Source organism: Narcine bancroftii, chromosome 2 (genome assembly GCF_036971445.1).
Source record: "Narcine bancroftii isolate sNarBan1 chromosome 2, sNarBan1.hap1, whole genome shotgun sequence".
In the NCBI taxonomy this organism is placed as follows: Eukaryota; Metazoa; Chordata; class Chondrichthyes; order Torpediniformes; family Narcinidae; genus Narcine; species Narcine bancroftii.
In genome coordinates, this window is record NC_091470.1 from 185,639,503 (window position 1) to 185,659,834 (window position 20,332).

Below are 20,332 nucleotides of genomic sequence, written 5' to 3' on the forward strand. Positions count from 1 at the left end.
CCTCTTCTTCAGGAGTTCAAAACTTACGTGTCTTTTTAGTTCACAGTCTTTTGTACTCTCGTTGCACGTCTTCATCTCTCAGTCTATTTTGTAATAGTTCTGCAAATTTTCGTGCTTCCTCTGGATCCGAGAATAGTCTGTTTTGCTGTCCTGGAATAAATATTTTCAATACCGCTGGATGCTTTAGTATAAATTTATACCCTTTCTTCCATAAAATCGCCTTTGCTGTATTGAACTCCTTTCTCATCTTCAGGAGTTCAAAACTTATATCTGGATAAATGAAGATTTTTCGCCCTTTGTACTCCAGTGGCTTGTTGTCCACTCTTACTTTTTCCATTGTTTTCTCCAGTACCTTTTCTCTTGTAGTATATCTTAGGAATTTTACTAAAATAGATCTTGGCTTTTGTTGTGGTTGTGGTTTAGCGGCCAATACTCTATGTGCCCTTTCTATTTCCATTTCTTGCTGTAGTTCTGGACATCCTAGGATCCTGGGGATCCAATCTTTTATAAACTCCCTCATATTCTTGCCTTCTTCATCTTCCTTAAGGCCCACTATCTTTATGTTATTTCTTCTGTTATAATTTTCCATTATATCTATTTTCTGAGCTATCAGCTCTTGTGTCTCTTTAACTTTTTTATTAGATTCCTCTAATTTCTTTTTTAAGTCCTCTACCTCCATTTCTACTGCTGCTTCTCGTTCTTCCACCTTGTCCATTCTTTTTCCCATTTCTGATAAGGTCGTATCTATTTTATTCATTTTCTCTTCTGTATTGTTTATTCTTCTTCTTAAATCATTAAATTCTTGCGCTTGCCATTCTTTAAATGACTCCATGTATTCTTTAATAAGAGAAAGTATATCCTTTGTCTTGCCTTTCCCTTCTTCTTCTATTTCACTGTACTCTTCCTCTTCCTCTTCTTCTTCCTCTGGGTTGGCCATCTGTTGTTTCTTTGTTGTCCTTTTCTTCTCTTCTTTCTTGATTTCGTTGTCTTTTATGTTCTCCTCTTGCTGCAGGTGTTCTGCAGCTGTCATTGCCGGCTGTGGAGATCGACTCCCCAGCTGGTCACCCCTCCCATCGGTGTGTTTTTTTGCATGCACGGTTGTGCACTTTTACTCGGCTCAGCGAGCCATTTTTGTAGTCCACTTTCTACTGACCTGAGGGAGCGGGTTTCTCTCTCCACCGCGGGCCTCTTCGAACAGGTAAGGCCTTCTCCTTCTTCTTCCGTTGTCTTCTCTTCCTCTCTTCTTACCGTTGGTTTCGATTTTTCTTTTTTCATCGCCATCTTCTTTCCACCTTTATACTCACTTTACTTTAATTTTTATTTTTGTGCCTTTGTGTTTTCCTTTATTTTTCCCGACTTTTCTGGAGAGGGCTGGAGTTCACCGTCCGGCCACTACTCCATCATGTGACTCCTCCATGCAGTCACCTTTATGTACAACAACAAACAGTGGAGAAAAATTAAGATCCTGAGGTGGAGAATTGAGCTATCCACCTACAACTACGAGATCTTGAACCAGCTCGGGAAGCTCAACGAGCCTCCTGATACCCTGTTCTGGGGGACATGGGTCAACCCACATTTGGACTGCCTCCCAAGTCATCTACAACAACCTCTGCCACCCTGGGGTCACCAGGCTCTACCACTGCATTAGAGCGCCCAAACTCCCTTACTTGGTTGAGGATATCAGGGAGCTGAACCGGAGCTGCCCAGTCTGTGCCGAGTTGTCTTGGGTAAACTTGTACCTCTCACTTTGTTCATTTTAGATTGGTCACAGTGTTTGAGCTACTGAAAGAAAATTGACACACACACCAAGAGAAGTTCACTTTATACAAGTCTTTATTACTAAATCTAAAGCTGAATTCACACTACAATATGCAAGCCCTTCCCAATTATACATATCAACGCCTGGACTGGTCCCAACTGCCGAAGTGAGGCAACGACTGCACACTTGTAGTAGGTTGTCGGGGCGCCGGTAGCAGCTTCTCCACCTCCCTCGACCGGGACGTTAGCTGGACTCTTGAAGTACTTCTTCATGCTGAAAGATATTGCCACCTCTTGGAGAGTCTCAAACTTCAGCAGTGGGACCATGGCTTATATTACCCAAAAGTTGTTTACTTCAGATCTTATCTCTTTGAACGAATGATTTAATTATCTTCAAGGACTCCTGACAGTCTGCGACCAACAAAAGACAACTGCACCTCTGGGCCTCATGGTGGAAGTTGGATGATGTCTACTGATTCATATGCATCCCTGGGCCCCATGGTGGAATTTAGGTGCGTCTACTAATTCATATGCATCCTAGATTAATGTCTGGTGATTCTAAAAAACAAGCAGGTTCTCGGCCTTGCAGAAGCAAAGGCTGCAAAAGTAAGAAACACGGTTTAAATCTTCCATTACATTCCACCCCTTGGTCGCGGCCTGTCACTTACGAGACCTTACAAGCATTTGAGTACAGAAGGAGTGAAAAAGAGAAACTAAAACTGTAATAAGCACAAAAATAAGAAATATTGCGAGCAACCAACGGAGAATATTGTGGCCCAATCCCCCAAATGTACCAGTTAACCATGAAAAAGGATTCAAACTATCCTTGTGGGCCACAATCCCCAGACACTGAAGCTTACAAACAGATTTTGAAACATGCTTAACAATATCAGATATATTAGTGGATACATCGGGCTGTGTTCCCCACGGGAAACTCCCTCGGAACGTCCTCAACATTACAAATCCAATTGCTGGCATCGAAGCAGCGGTTAAGTCAGATCAGCAAGAGCACAAGATGAAGGACCTGGAACAAAGAAGCCTGACATATGTCACTCACGATGCCGTAAGCATTCAGTATTTAAACAAACTAAACCATCCTGTCCCTCAATAGCTACCCACCGAGTGTTACCCTGGGCAGGTGTCACTATTTCCCCTTTTACAGGAGGGCCACTACCTGGGTGGTGTCACCCATATCTGTTGTCCGGCATTCTCTAGCTCGGGAATGGGGGGCAATGACTGTTTTTCAACTGGAATAGGCTGTAGTTCAGAAGCGTGAAGAAGTCGGTGGAAAGGTGTACCTCCCTTCAAAGGGCGATGATTCAAATTGTCGACTGCCTGCTGCATCACATGGCACCACCCTTTCAGGGTCCCCAGTGGTGTTAACAAATGAATTTGTTCCTTCAGTAAGCCGTTCGTTCGTTCAACTAACCCGGCAGCCTGCAGGTAATAAGGAATATGGTGGACCCATAAAATACTGTTGTCAGCTGACAAATCACAGATTGCCTTCACGGAGAAGTGCGAGCCATTATCAGACTGAATTTCCTCTGGTACATCAAAACGAGAAATTAAATAGTTTAGTCCTTGGATAGTGCTAGCTTGGTCAGCCGTCTTTGTGGGAAAAGCAAAAACCAGGCCCGAAAAGGTGTCAACCGTTACTAGGACATAACGTTTACCCATACAGTCTGGCATAGGGCCTATGTAATCAATTTGCCAGACCACAGCTGAGCGAGCACCCCATCTTATTCGGTCATGCGGACCAGGAGGAACTGTGCGGGACTTCACAAGCTAGCATGCTGGGCATGTACGCACAACCATGCGGACATCGTCCTGATGGACAGGTAAGGCATGTGTATGGGCCCACATAGCTGATCCCTTCTCCCCCAAATGGCCACTGTGTTCATGTGCCCATTGTGCCAGGGGGACGGTATCGGCGCGGCTGATAGTGGCAAGTTGATCTGCTACTGCATTATGTTGTGCTATGTTCGTTGTCGCATTGGATTGGGCGCCAACGTGATATACGGTTATCTCACGATGATGGGAATCATCCCACAACAGCTGTCACAACTGTTTGCCCAATACTGGGCAGTCATGTACCAGCCAGTCATTCTTTTGCCAATCAGGCATCTATACCACTAATCCATTAGCCACAGCCCAGGAATCAGTAAACAAGCGAAAAGGGTGATCATGTGGGTCTAGTGGTAAAGTGACCACCTTCAAATCAGCATTCTGACTGGAGCCACCATCCCCCTCCTCCAATAAGTGACTTCCTGACCTGGGATGGTAAGCTACCGCCTTCCACTTCTGCTTTCCTTGCACCCACCGGCTGCTACCATCATTAAACCAGGCGTCCTCTTGTTCTGCTTCCTGTACCATCTCTTCCGTGGCCCCTTGGATCATCACATCATCAATATAATGGTGAATCGAGAGTGAAGGCGATAATGGCACCGTCTCCAAATCACGGGCAATTAGGCTGTGGCAAATAGTGGGAGATTGTACATAGTCCTGAGGGAGGTGGGTGAAGGTATACTGGCGCCCCTTCCAGGTAAAGGCAAACAGATCCTGTGAGACCTCAGCTATAAGAATACTGAAGAAGGCGTGAACGAGATCAATGACAGCATACCATGTTCCTGAGTTCCCAGTAGCAATGTTTTCAATAAGGGTGACAATGTCCAGAACTGCCGAAGCAAGTGGTGGGGCATGTTTGTTCAAGAAACAATAATCAATTGTCATTCTCCAGGAGCCGTCCGGCTTCTGGACCAGCCAACCAGGGCTATTAAAGAGCGACGTTGCGGGCCTCACTACACCTTCTTCTTGCAAAGCATCGATGGTGGCAGTAATCTCTTCCTGCCCCCCAGGGAGGCGATATTGTGGAATGCATACTGGTTTCGGTGGGGGGGGGAGGCACCATCACAGGATCCCACTTAGCCCGACCCACCACAAGTCTTTTAGTAATAGTCCGAATTCCAAATGCAAATCCCCCTGGGCTAGTATTAAGGGCCGTACCGGCCAACATATTAATACCCAGGATACACTCGTCAGTGGCAGCCACCAGGGCATGTAACCATATGGGGGAAGGGCCATCACCCACCGTGGCGCGGACTTTTATTTCCTTCGCCAGGGTGATCGCTCCTCCCATCCCCTCTATTCGAAATGTCGGTCCAGTCCAGAGGTCGGGGTTACCAGGAATCACCAAGTGCTCCGCACCGGTGTCGACCAAGGCCAAATATTGGCGGTCATTACCCCCACCCCTTTGTACTATTAACGGTATGTAGGGCTGCAGTCACCATGTATCCGCCGTGTCTCAATAGAGTAGACACGGGGGCCCTACCCACACCCTTATGCTTTAGTAGGGTTCGGGGGCTTCCAGGCCCACATGCCACTATTATCCATAAGAGCTTTTTTAACCATTTGTTGTATCTCATCACGGGTAACTGGAGCAAGAGAAGCTGGGTCGATAGGAGCAGCAGTGGGAGCAGAAGGCACAGCTGGGCCAGGAGGACTCAACAGCTGGGGAAGATGTTCCCCTGCCTTCCTCTTATAAAGGGCATAAAGGACTGCAGTAGGTTTCCCATCAATATCACTTTTAGGTACGCCTAACTTTAACAAGGTTAGAAGAAGGTCCTTCCTTGTCGGTCCGTTATTAGCAGCAGGCCCTCTCCTTTCATCCTGCTTGTCTGATTTAACCTGGGTTGTACGTGAGTGGATTTTACCTCCCAATTCTAATTATCGAAGCCCAGATAAGACATGCACCGCCTCAGACACATGGTGCCCAATTAGCGGACTAGTTACGGACAGAACCAGTCCCTGTACAGTGGGTTGGGCAGAACGAACCAATCTGGTGTGCATTCCAGCCTTGAATATCTCTTCATCAGAGCTCCCCGCATGTACCCACAGCCTCAAATGCCCTGCATACAAGGCAGAGGCCAGGGCCTGCTGACGAATTACTGCTATACCTTCCTCTGGGGTGCCCCAATTGTTCTGCAAATGTAAATCCCAATCTACTGGTGATGGGTATACTTGTAGCAGGGCATCCCCTAGAGTGGCTAGTAAGTAATCCATCTCTCTTCCCCGCAGCTCACCAGTGACCCAGATATCAGTAGTCAATGTTCCTAATCCCAACAATTCCTCAGGGGTTAAATATACATTACCCCCTCCTTGCTCTCAAACACGCAGGTGCCAGGCTGTCAGAGTTTCTCCCGCCTTTTGCCTATATCGATCTCCAATGGCAGCCAGCTCTTTTATAGAGAAAACACGCCTCATTGACTGATCTTGACCTCTGCTCCCACTTTGGCCCACAGGGTCCTTTGCCCAGTAGACAGGACGAGGCCTAGGCCATCCCACAGAAGGGGTAGGCCATAGAGAATAAGCAGGGGTTCGGGTATTTTCCCCTGGGTCCTCTTGGGAGATTGGGGTATCTACCCCTTCAAACCCTACCCTTACATCATTCCCCCCCTTCCGTCTGTCTGGGAAGTCTGCTGCCTTATGGGGCGGGTGTGAGCAACAGGTGGAGAGGGCAGTATGTTAGGCACATGCTGAGGAGTATCTGCATTATTACCATGGACATCATTCCAGATATTCCCTTCCCAATCATCAATTACATCAGGATCATCGCCATTCCTTATCATGGCACGAATACGAGGTGGATCGGGTTCTACTCCACGCCTTTCTTTATCTGCACAGAGCTGCTGCCGGAGTTTAATATTACGGCAGATTGTTTGGACATGTTTATCTTCTCATTCTTTGGCTCGGTCCTGACTGGTGCGAACAATCTTGCTCATCATGGAACAGTGTTGTCACAGGGCTTCTAGCTCCTCCTCTAATTGCTCTCTCTTGCGCTGAGATTCTACTTCTCTTTGAACTAATTCTGCTTCACGCTGAACGGAGTGGCATAAGGCTGTAGCCAGCAGCCAAAAACCATCCGTCAGCGTCCTCTTTTTATCCGGAAATTTACTTTCTCGAAGGAGAGTGGTAACCCGCTCTCCCAGAGGTGCACTTGATGGATCTAACTTCTCATCCCAACTGAGGGGTGGTCCCAACAAAGACAGGGTATTGGCCAACATGCCAAACCCATTATCTTTGGAAGTCCATCCCGGAATCAAGAACTGCTCAGGGCTCACCTCTTTCTTTTCGCAAAACATCTTGAGACCAACCCTGCTCGCTGCGCCAATTGTCTTGGGTAAACTTATACCTCTCATTTTGTTCGTTTTAGATTGGTCACAGTTTGACAGATGAGTAAAACTAATATGAAAATATGAAAGATGAAGAAAACTAGTATGGATATATGTGTAATGAATAAAGCCAATATGAATAGGATAGATAATAAATGTAGGAAGTAAAGTTAGTCTGAATAAGATAAGGGTCTTCTGGCCTTTTAGACAGAATTAGCAAGTTCTGCATATAAGAGTTAGTAAGCTCTGAGAGTCAGGAAGGTGTGAATAAGGACAATGACATGATGGGACACCGACAGGATACCCCCTGGTCCTCCAAGTTCACAGAAACAGCACGTAGGCAGACAGGATTGCCTAATGCCAAACTCATCCAGGAGGCAGAAGAATGTAAGGGGGAGGGTACTTCTATACTGAAATAAACTGTATAAAAGTTGGGTGAGCCCCAGTGTATGTGTGTATTCCAGGGTAAGGGGAAGCACCCAACTTTGCATTGTTGTATAATAAATGTTCTTTGTTCTCAATTTTTGTCTCGAGCAAATTCTGTGAAGGTACTTCTGTTTCTCACAACAGTGTTTGAGCTACCAAAAGAAAATAGACACACACAATGAGAACAGTTCAGTTTTCACAAGTCTTTATTACTCAATCTTAAGCTGAATTCACACAACAATATGCAAGCCCTCCCCAATTATACTTATCAACGCCTGGACTGGTCTCAACTGCCGAAGCAAGGCAATGACTGCACATTTGTAGTAGGTTGTTGGGGCGCCGGTAGCAGCTTCTCCACCTCCCTCGACCTGGACGTTAGCTGGACTCTTGAAGTTCTTCTTCTTGCTGAGAGATGTTGCCACCTCTTGGAGAGTCTCAAACTTCAGCAGTGGGACCATGGCTTATATTACCTCAGATCTTATCTCTTTGAACAAATGATTTAATTATCTTCAAAGTCTCCTGACAGTCTGCGACCAACAAAAGAAAACTGCATCCTGGGCCCCATGGTGTAAATTAGATTATGTCTGGTGATTCTAAAAAACAACCAGGTTCTCAGCCTTGTAGAAGCAAAGGCTGCAAAAGTAAAAAAACACAGTTTAAATCTTCCATTACAGGAATGTAAACACGAATTCAATCAACAAGACAAAACCCACCTGATTAAAACCACCCACCCTTTCAACCGTGTGAGTATGGACTTCAGGGGCCCCCTCCCTTCCACCAACAGGAACATGTAGTTCCTATATATCATCAACAAATACTCCCGTATCCCTTTTACCATCCCTTGCCCAGACATGACCACGGCCTCAGTCAAAAGGCACTGTGCAGCATATTCACTCTGTTTGGACACCCCTGCTATATCCATAGCAACCGGGCATCCTTGTTTGTGAGCGACGAGCTGCACCAGTAACTGCTGGCCAAGCACTTAGCCACGGATAAGATTACGGGTTACAACCCCCAGGGGAAGGGCCAGATAGAAAGGGGGACCCCCACTGACTGGAAGGCAACCCTCCTAGCCCTCAGGTTGAATGGCATGTCCATCTCCCAGTGGCAAGTCGCCCTCTCTGAGGCACTCCAGGCTACCAGGTATATGCAGTGTACTTCTACTAATGCATTAAACAAATATTTTGTGTCATTCTTCACGGTGGAAGACACATCCAGCATGCCCAAGTGCGGAGTTAAGGATGCGAATGTTGGGGAGGGCCTTGATAAAATAGTTGTTAAAAAGGAAGTAGTGATGGAGAAACTAATGGGACTAAAGCCAGACAAATCACCTAGTCCTGATGATATGCATCCAAGGGTTCTGAAGGAAATGGCAGAAGTTATAGATTTTTTTTTGTTTTTTTTTATTTTTTTTCACACTGTGAGAGATGAGTACAACTGATATAAAAATATGAAAATGAAGAAACTAAAATTGATACATGAGTAAATGAATGAAGCCAGTACAAACAGGATGAGACATGGATATTAGAATGCAGGAAGCAGAATCAGTCTGAGTAAGATAAGAATCTCCTTAGACAGAATCAGCAAGTTCACTGTATGAATGAGATAAGGATAGACAATAGATAATAGAATGTAGGAAGTAGAGTATGAATGAGATAAGGGTCTCCTAGCCCTAGACAGAAGTACCAAGTTCTACATATATAATTAGTAAGCCTTACACAGATTTATCAAGTTATGCATATTAAATTAAACTCTAGACAGGATTAGCGAACTCTGCATATGAAGAGACTGTAGCTCTGAGAATCGTAAAGGTGTGAATGAGGACAAGGGCAAGGTTGTGAATAAGGACAATGAGGACAATGACATGATGGGACACCGACAGGATACCCCCTGGTCCTCCAAGTGCACAGAAACAGCACGTAGGCAGGCAGGATTTCCTAATGCCAAACCTCTCCAGGAGGCAGAAGAATGTAAGGGGGGGGGGGGGGTTATTCCTATACTGAGATAAACTGTATAAAAGTTGGGTGAGCCCCAGTGTATGTGTGCATTCCCATGGTAAGGGGAAGCACCCAACTTTGCATTGTAGTTTAATAAATGTTCTTTGTTCTCAATTTTTGTCTCGAGCAAATTCTGTGAAGGTACTTCTATTTCTAACAAATGGGGACTCATCCAGGATCACACTCCCTCCACTGACAGAGTGCCCGACGACGGGGGTAGGTGCACCCCTGCTGATTCAGCTGGACTCACGGACGGAGGGTGACTGGTCAGTGGATGAAGCGAGTGATATCCGAGAAGAGGCATTGAGAACAAACAACGAGAGGACGTTGAGGAAGCATGCTAGAGATTGCTACTGGAACTCGGTAAGAGGAATTCTACTTGCCTGTTAGTATGGGAAGTGTGGGTAGCAAGGAAGAGAATCCTAGTGAAGGACGTGAGAATCAGATAACCACGTACAGCCCGTTGGGATTAATGTTATCTGATTGTGGTGCGGGAAGAACCCGTGGAAAGAACGATCTGACCATGGTCAGGCATTGTTGTGTAGAATGGGTTAAAAGCCCAATTAAAGGGAGCTCCGTATACTGGCCAAAGCTCGGATCCGAGGAAGACTGGATTTGTCAAGCATTGAACATCTGGCTCTATCAAAACCAAAGAGATAATCTTGAGAGCAGGGAATATGCAGCCTGCTGGCTCAGGGGATCGTTTGATCAACTGGTTTTGAATGAAAAAGAATGCAAGGACAAGAGAGATGAGGAACCTTTTGTCCCTGAATCACAAGGATGGGATTTGTTACATTCCCTTCCTCCACCTTATGCTCCTCCTATGCCGGCTCCTATCTTTCCTCCCCCTCCTATGCTCTACCCTTCTGCACCTTTCCCTCCTCCCCCACAGCTAGAGAAAAGAGAAGAGAGTAGGAGTGGTATGATGACCCTTCACAAAGTACTCGATTACCACCTCTATTGACAAGAGAGAGAGGCGACTTTAATTCAGAGCAGTGTGAGACCCTCCGGGAAGAAAGGGCAGAACCCTTTGATTCATTTCCCAGAGAGCAGGAACCTAGACATAATAAGCCAGAAACTAACTGGATGAGACCTTTACGGGAAGTTCCCATGGGAGGGGGTCTCGGTTTTGTAAATGTGCCCCTGACTAGTCCAGAGGTGTGTAATTTTAAGAGAGAATGCCCAATGCAAGCCAGGGAGACGCGACCTTACGCACTGATGTGTTGGAATATAGGGGTTAATTAATCATAGAAAATATGTAGAATATATGCTTATGTACTATTCAGTTTGTATACATGAATCCAGTACTATGTAACAATTTAATATTTACCTCATGGTGAAGGGAAAGAGTAATATAAGTAAGGGGCAGCCACAGTATGTAGCAAAGTTGGCTGATTACAGTAGGTTTAGAATTGCCTGCTCCCAAAATACAAAAGAGAGGATATGTATTAGGAATGTTAAGACAGAAGGAGGTGTTGATTAGCACAAACAAAAGAATCCTGACAGAGACTGTCAGAAACAAAGAGAATTGAACTAACTCAGTAAGAAGGCTAAGACAGAAGGAGGTGTTGAGTAGAACAGAAGAATACGGCCAGATGAGAACAAAGAAAGAATTAGAAATATCTGGGATATGAATTGATTTCTGATCAAAACAACAGGATATTCTGACCTTGAGGATTAAAAGAAAAATGGGAGCTCTACACCCCAGATAACTGCAGAGCAGGAAATTACTTGTGATAAATCTCATGCAAGAAATCTAGCAAAGAAAGCCAACTTTTGTTCTGTACAAGGTTGAGCTATATAAACTGTAGAGACTGGACAGTAGAGGTCAGTCTTGGGGAATAGCTCACTGTGCAGGTGATCTATGAACTAATGACTGAACCAGAGCTCTGTTAAGATTTATTCTTATGCTGTGTAATAAACTGATTCTCCTATCACTTCATTTAACAAACACGCTGGACTCAGACGCCCCATAGTAAATGGTTTAGTCTGATTGACCTCAAAGATGCTTTCTGGACCTGTCCATTAGCAACAAAGAGCAGAGACATGTTTGCCTTTGAATGGGAAAAATCCTTTTACTGGACGTAAGAATCAATACCGGTGGACTGTCCTTCCCCAGGGCTTTACAGAATCACCAAATTTATTCGGTCAGGTCTTAGAATCCTCAAGGATGTGCTGAACAATTAGATCAATTTTTGGGACCAAATACCTGGGATGAGTTAACATCTATCTTTAAAACACTCTTTACTTTGGCATGACCAGGGAATAACCCAGCTTCTACAGATCACACAAAAAGCATTTGTCCAGAGGTCTGAGGATAAGCAGAAAGGAAAGGCTAAGATTTTGATGCAGGAAGTCAAGGGAGTAGTGGAGGAACAACAAGGAAAGGGTAGGGACTGTGTGCCAGCTCCTGGACATTGGGAGAAGCGCCGGGAGTGGAAGAGTAGAGAACAGAGATAATTTCATAAATCACAACTTCTCACTTCAGTCACTGACCAATATTAATTAAAATTCATGCTGAAATGTAAATGTCTTAAATATGTAAGATAAAGAAAGGATCTGATGTGTAAAGTTGCTATACCAGCCAGTTGAAGGGGGAGTGTGCATGTCCCTTAAAGCACATTGTGGCACTTGAAATTGAGGCTTCAGGCTCCTGTCTTGCAGTTAGAGGTATGGAGCCCTATCAATAGATTTAGTACATTTCTTCTACACATTCAGCAGTCAAGGTCCGTGAGTTTAAAGATCACCCACCTCTGGAGAATAAAGATACCTCTGGGGATTCCTATGGGGATTCCTATAAGTTTAATCATTCATTTCTCTGGTGCATTTTCCTCTGGAGTGAAATTAATGCCTCAGCACAATTTCTCTGTATTGCCACTATATTTTAGTTCATGATAACTCCCCCCCCCCCCCCCCCATTCATCAGGTTTATATTTAAATCCGGTCGTGCGGAAGTTACATTGTAAATAATCACGGAGGTAAACCCTACGCGACTGGATTTAGCTTAATGGAGAAATAAACCTGCGAACTGGTCTATGGTGGTGTGTGAGTACTGCAATAGGTGGAATATGATTTAAATTGGTGGCATAGTTCAGAACAATTGGGTGCATAGGAATAATAATATCATTAATAGCTCACAGATCTTGTACCAGATGCTATTCAGTACGTCTCGGCTTCAGGACTGGAAGATTGGCATGTTACAGAGAAATTGGCATGGCACCAATATTTCTTGATTCAATAATGACTCCACAAGCTCCAGGATTCATGCAGCAGAACCTTAAGTGGAATATAATAGAAACTAGCCTGTACTTAAATGATTGTGTGTGCAATCTTCTTAAGAACATCTTTTAAATTTTTTTGGTGCCGGTTTTACAGACTGTTTTAAATAAGGCCAGCTCCTGTGAGCTGTGGCACAAGGCATTTAATGTTTAAAATTACAATAGCGATGTTAAATCATCGTCAAATTCGTTGCCGTCGGCAGTGACAAAGACATGTCTTATTCCCACTCTGCTATTTTAAAATAAATTCATTTAGAATATAGTTAATATCACTCGCCGAATCATTATGGCTAATTGTGTACTTAAGGCAGAACTAAAGGTTGAATATGTTTCAAGTTCTCTCGCAGGGGCTCTTGCGCTGCAATGTTTGTTATGTACTCACTCTAACAAATTGCAGGTTGGTTGCCCCATACAGACAAGCAGCTTCAACTGCGTTTTAATAAAGTCTAATATATTCAAAACCCATGGAAATATGGTTTGTGTTTCTTTTTACAATTATTCTAAATATAACATTTACACTAACACAAAGAAAAGTCAGATTGTTATGGTAAACGGTGTCTTGCCCCAGAACGATTTTGGAAACTATTGTAAAAAAAAACAGATAAGACATTAAATTGCAGCTATTCACTTTTAATTAGCGTTTCACCAAGTAAACAGGATCGTGAACTAATAAATCCTGGGAATACATTGGCAGTTAATTAAGACAGAAGGGTTTATTAGTTCCAAACCCACCCCTAGAATATCCTATTCATTTTCTTAAATCTGGTGATTGGGTTTATGTCAAAGCATGGCAAGATAACCAACTGAAACCTGTCTGGGATGGCCCCTATTGTGTACTTTTAATTATAGTCACTGCCGTGCGAGCGAAAGAAAAAGGCTAGAGCCACATCCAACGAATTAAACCAGCTACTGAACCACAGAATAACAACATTGATAATCTACCCTCCACCTGGCATGCAGTCCTTCATCCTTCTGATCTCAAAGTTACACTACGCCGGGATAAAAGTGCCGTAATGTTCTTTTTACCATTTATTGTATTGTTTAATTGTTGCTTCTCCATTTCTGGGACATCACTTAATTACTCACAATGTATTAAGTCCTCCTGGGATAGGGGCAGTAGAGGTGACAATTTTTTTCCTTTAGAATGTAGACAGGGCATAGATATAATGTATAGTCATAGTGGGATATGGGTTAACAAGGGATTCCAATACAGACCAGGGGAACTGAACAGCTTTAGTGGAGTAGATTTAATTTGTATTTTAGCTTACACAGGTATTAAAGACAGGAGTTTTAAAGGGCTAGCACAAAGGAGATGGTGGGACAAAGACAGGCAGAATGCTAGTCAGGATTGTACATGTGGCAGAGATAGAGTTAATACATATGCTAATTTACACAGACAGGCTTGCACTCACAAGTTCAATGTTACTCATGCTAATGTTAGCAGACAAGCTGCAACACACAGGTTAAACGATAAGAAACAACCCTCCCCAACTTGGTCTCTTCTCAAACATCCTTTGGGTCCCTCAGACATTCAGAATGATAACCACCACCTCGTTAAGGGGAGTTCCAGTTGTAAACGTGAGCTGCTACAGAACGCTAAAGCTGCTTGGCATTTAAATCGTTTAATCAGACTCCAAACAGCCTTGGACATCATCATCAAACAGAGAGCAATGGCCCTGAATTTAGGGGCTGAAGAAAAACTACAGATATGAGCCACAGTTCAACAGAACCACCTGGCTCTCGATTACTCGTTGGCTGCTGAAGGCAGCGTTTGTGAAAGATTGACTAAGGACAATGCTCACAACAGTCAGGCGGTTAAAGACATTTCTTCAAGCGTTCGAAAATCTTCCCATGCCCAGGTTCAGACGTGGCAACCTTGGTCCGGTGTGGGATGGACTAGACTTTTTATTGATAACTGGAGTCTGATACCCACAGCCCTTATAGCAGCTGGACTCGCTATTCTGACCATTATGGTGCTCCCCTGCCTAAATACTTGTGTGCAGTATTTAATTCATCGAACCCCTCGTCAGAACACTATTACCCAAAGGATGTATGTTTCCCAACTTCTATCTGATTACACTGAGACTGCAGTTCGTTTACTGAACAGCTGGGAAAAAGACCAAGTTTGCAAGTAATACATTTCAGTTGAGAGATCAGTATCACTGATCTAAAATATGAATTTGTATGAATAAGGATAGACAAGTAGAGTTAGTATGAATGAGATAAGGGTCTCCTAGCCCTAGACAGAAGTACCAAGTTCTACATATATAATTAGTAAGCCTTACACAGATTTATCAAGTTATGCATATTTAATTAGTAAACCCTAGACAGGATTAGCGAACTCTGCATATGAAGAGACTGTAGCTCTGAGAGTCAGAAAGGTGTGAATGGGGACAAGGGCAAGGTTGTGAATAAGGACAATGAGGATAATGACATGAGAAGACACTGACAGGATACCCCTTGGTCCTCCAAGTGCACAGAAACAGCACGTAGGCGGGCAGGATTTCCTAATGCCAAACCTCTCCAGGAGGCAGAAGAATGTAAGGGGGGGGGGGGTTATTCCTATACTGAGATAAACTGTATAAAAGTTGGGTGAGCCCCAGTGTATGTGTGTATTCCCATGGTAAGGGGAAGCACCCAACTTTTCATTGTTGTTTAATAAATGTTCTTTGTTCTCAATTTTTGTCTCGAGCAATTTCTGTGAAGGTACATCTATTTCTAACAACACTATAAACCATATTGACCAAGATGCATAGAGACATTTTTCTTCTTAAATATATACAGTGTCATTTTCTCCCCCTTTTTCCCCCTCCCTTCCCTCCCTCCCTCACCCCCTTTCCCATTTATTTAAAGTTCAATCTATAAGATACATTAAACCCGTTAAACAATGTTGTCACTTAATAAAAATAAACAAGAAATTTTACTGAGTCAGTTCTTTTCGTTATCTTCTCCTTCTGTCATTTTAGGTGGTGGAAGTCCATGGTAGGATTTCTCTATTGTATTTCATGTATGGCTCCCATATTTGTTCGAATATTGTGATGTTATTTCTTAAATTATATGTTATTTTTTCGAATGGAATACATTTATTCATTTCTATGTACCATTGTTGTATTCTCAAATTGTCTGGCAGAAGTTATAGTTGATGCATTGGTGGTCATATACCAAAATTCCTTGGATTCTGGGCATGTCCTGACAGACCGGAAGACAGCAAATGTCGCGCCACTTTTTAAGAAGGGATGTAGGCAGAAGACTGGAAATTATCGGCCAATTAGCTTGACGTCTGTAGTTGGAAAAATGCTTGAAGCCGTCATTAAAGATGAAATAGTGAAACTTTTGGAAAGTAAGGGTTCAATCAGGCAGACGCAGCATGGTTTTAGAAAGGGAAAATCTTGTTTGACAAACTTGTTAGGATTCTTTGAAGATATAATGGGTGCGGTGGATAGAGGGGAACAGGTTGATGTTGTATATTTGGATTTCCAGAAAGCGTTTGATAAGGTGCCGCACAAGAGACTTATCAGTAAGTTACAGCAAAGTGGAGTCCGGGGAAGTATATTGGCCTAGATTGAAAATTGGTTGTCTGACAGGAGGCAGAGAGTCGGGATAAATGGGAGATTTTCAGGTTGGCAGAGAGTGGTAAGTGGGGTGCTGCAGGGGTCGGTGTTAGGCCCACAACTGTTCATCATTTACATTGATGACTTGGAGGAGGGGACAAAATGTGGTGTAGCCAAGTTTGCGGATGACACCAAATTGAGTGGAAGAGCAAATTGTAATGAGGATGTGGAGAGTCTGTAGAGGGATGTAGTTAAGCTGGATGAGTGGGCAAAGGTCTGCCAGATGAAGTACAATGTTAGTAAGTGTGAGGTTATCCACTTTGGCAAGAAAAATAAAAGAGCTGAATATTATTTAAAGGGTGAAAAACTACAGCATGCTGTTGTGCAGAGGGACTTGGGAGTGCTTGTGCATGAATCGCAAAAAGTTAGGTTGCAGGTGCAGCAGGTTATTAAGAAGGCAAATGGAATGTTGGCCTTCATTGCTAGAGGAATTGAATTCAGGAGTAGGGAGGTAATGTTGCAACTGTATAAGGTACTGGTGAGACCACACCTGGAGTACTTAGTCCAGTTCTGGTCTCCATATTTGAGGAAGGATATACTGGCTTTGGAGACGGTCCAGAGGAGGTTTACTAGGTTGATCCCTGGGATGAAGGGGTTGACTTATGATGAAAGATTAAATCGTCTAGGATTGTATTCGCTCGAGTTCAGAAGAATGAGAGGAGATCTTATAGAAACATATAGGATTATGAAGGGTATGGATAGGATAGGTGTAGGAAGGTTTTTTGAGCTGGCCAGGGAAACTAAAATGAGAGGACACAGTCTCAAGATTTGGGGGAGTAGATTTAGGACAGAGATGAGGAAAATTAGTTTTTCCCAGAGAGTAGTGAATGTTTGGAATTCTCTAACCAGGGAAGTGGTTGAGGCTGCTTCATTAAACATATTTAAAATTCGGTTAGATAAATTTTTACATGATAGAGGAATTAGGGGATATGGGGAGAAGGCAGGTAGGTGGAGTTAGGTCATAAATTAGACCAGCCATGATCGTATTGAATAGCGGAGCAGGCTCAATGGGCCATTTTTGGCCTACTCCTGTTCTTACTTCCTATGTTCCTATGACACCACATGAAAGGCTCATCCTTCCCCAAGTTGGCATCGGGATCCACACTGCCATCCTGGCAGCCCTGGGCCCCTATGGCTCCAGAGACATATCAGATGCCACAAGATTGACCCTCTGGTTGAGAAAGTTATCTCCTTAATGCAAAACGTGGAGTACCAGGATGGACGGCAGGATACGGTTTCCATCCGAGAACTGGCACACGCCAGGGGACACCTTTGGACGCTGCCTGATCTGCTGAGTTTCTCATGCACGTTGGTGTATTGCACTCGACCCAGTGTCTGCAGGTTTTCGTATTTAACTCCAAATGGTCATTATTGTAATTCAATTTTCATTCACCCTGTCTCCAAATGATAAAAGATGTGAACTATTTCCTGTTTTATGCAGGTTACGATGAAGTGGACATTGGGTTTGGTAAGTACAGATTTTTCCAGTCGCTATATTTGATGCAGTTTCACATTTAATTTAAATTTAGTTTCAATTCAGAGATTCAGCACGGTAACAGGACCTTCCGACCCATGGCCCGCACCACCCAATAGGGCCATGTCACCAATTAACCCACCAACCCCGCACATCTTTGGAACATTGGAATAAACTGGAGCCCAAGAAGAAACCCACACAGACACAGAGAGAATGCACAACCTCCTCACAGACAGCTCGGAATTCAAACTCAGGTCACTGGGGTTGTAGAAGCCTTGTCCTAACCACGTCTCCAACTGAGCTGCCCTTCATTGGAACATACGAGGCCATCTGTCTGCATTGAGTTCATTGCTGGATTGAAGCTGGTTAGCCTTGTCATTAGCCCCACACTATTACAGTTTCAGCGACCCAGGTTCAAATCTGGCACAATTACTACAGAATTTGTACCCTCTCCCTGAGTCTGTGAGTTTCAATGTTCCCCTTTCATGTTGAAGTTTTTGGGAAAGCAGTTACCCAACTGTCCCACCGATCACCCTCTCGGTACAGAAAATGCTCCACTTGTGCCCACACTTCCTTCCTCACCACTGTTCGGTGACCCAAACTGTCCTTCCCAGTGAAGCAAAACCTCACTTGTAAATTTGTAGGGGTCATCTACCGCAACCAGTGCTCCTAACGCGGCCTCTTCTACATCAGAGAGACTGGACGTGACTGGGAGATTGCATCATTGGGCACCTTTGCTGCAAGAAACAAGGACCTCCCAGTAGCCAACCATTTTAATTCCACACCCTAATCCAACAGCAATATGTCTGTCCATGGCCTTGAGCACTGCCAAACTGAGGCCACCCGCAAATTGGAGGAACAACACCTTATCAGGCGCGTTCCATCCAGTCAGCATTTTCATTGACTTCTCCAATTTCCATTAAACTCCTCCCCAGATTTTCTCTCTTTCCCCTCCCTCTGTCTGAGTTTAGGCATGAATAAAACCACAGAGATCTTTGCTGGAACAGGGTGGGCTACAGCTTGAGTCCTGTGCACAAATCTGGTCACAGCAATACAGGAAAAATGGGACTGCACTGGAGGTGGTAAAGGAGATGGTGACAGGGGCGTTAGCGGGATAATCCTCAACATCACTCCCTCCCTCACCCTCATGCCACACCCACACTCACCCATTTCATTACCCCCACCCCCCCCATCCAGGAAGTGCTGGGGACTTGTCGGCAGATATAACGGAAATGTGCATTTCTATAGTGTCTTTTTAGGAAGCTTTCCATCCTGAACTGCACAAAAGCCCCCATCTCCTCCCCTCCCCATTCCCCATGCATTTCCCTGTTCCCCACTCACATCCCACCACCCTCACCAACCGTTTGTGGGCCCTCAAGTTTCTCTCTACTCCTCTTCCCTGTTCCTTTCCTCCTCCTCCTCCCATACTTCCCAACCTCCTCACATCCTTCCATCCCTCCTCGACCCCATCCCCATTACCAACCCTCTCCCTGACCTTGCTGTCCTGAGGCAACATTGCTCTTCTCCCTCCTCCCTCCATCCCCACGTTTTTACTCCCTCCTCCATCCCTGTCTCCCATCCCTATTCCCCCTTCCCCCTCCATCAATAGCCTCTCCCCCCTCCCCCTTCCCCCTCCCCTCCCCCTCCCCCCTCCCCCCTCCCCCTTCCCCCTCCCCCTTCCCCCTCCCCTTCCCCCTCCATCCCCGTCCCTACTTCCCCTCCATTTTGGATCCCCTCCCCGCCTCCCGTCGAGTCTCCGTCACCCTGGATGTGGACCCGCTCATCCGAGGCTCGAGGTGTCTGAGGATCGGAAGAGGGTGAGACTGACCTGGACTCGGAGGGAGGGTCTCCCTGACACCGGGAAGAGGTTCACAGACCGGGCTTGTGCACTGGGATCGGAGGGATTCACCTCGGGGAGACATTACTGGGAGGTGGAGGTGTCGGGGAATCGGGACTGGAGGCTGGGAGTCGCCGCAGAGTCTGGGGAGGAAGGGAAGGTTCCCCCTGATCCCAGAGACTGGAGTCTGGAGCATCTGGCGGGTGGGTGACGGGTTTTATGTGAACAGCTCCTGTCAGAAATAAAACTTCTCACACATGAGTCTCTTTAAAACTGATGACACGACAAGCTTTATTTACAAGTCTGCAGAGTTGGACTCAACTGGTTTCTCACCAGTTAAGCCCCGATACATACAGTGCATTGATTTTTATACCCTTATTATTTGCCCTTCCCCTTCTTATTAATACTGTTTTAATTGGTTAGTATTACAAAAGCATTTTAAGTATAACTGCATTTTTAATTATCACGTTCGTTACGTACGCTGTGAACTCTACATACACTAAATTCTGTTTCTCACCCTTCTTATCAATCCTTTGTCTCCTGCATGTCTCTCACTATGACCATGAAAAGATAGGTTTAAAAAAACATATTCAGCAGATCCTTTTGTCCTTGACTGCTAGTAAACTCTCTGTCCGTTCTGGCTTCCCTGTTTATGATTAATCATCACATTTTAACTTAAGTCTTTTTAACCTAAATTCTCTATATAACAATCCACCCCTTTCTCTCTTTAAAATGTGTTGAATATATGTATAGATATGAATGGGGATTCTAAGCTAGGGAAGA

At 44.5% G+C, this 20,332-nt stretch overlaps 1 long non-coding RNA gene across 1 annotated transcript in view; it reads left to right on the top strand.

The window, feature by feature from the left end:
• Window positions 1-17,696, top strand: part of LOC138752545 (uncharacterized) — a 31,624-nt gene extending 13,928 nt beyond the window's left edge. Inside the window, exon 3 of the long non-coding RNA XR_011350730.1 lies at window positions 17,680-17,696. This is a non-coding gene — a long non-coding RNA (uncharacterized lncRNA). The remainder of the gene's footprint in view (window positions 1-17,679) is intronic.
• The last annotated feature ends 2,636 nt before the right edge of the window (window positions 17,697-20,332 follow it).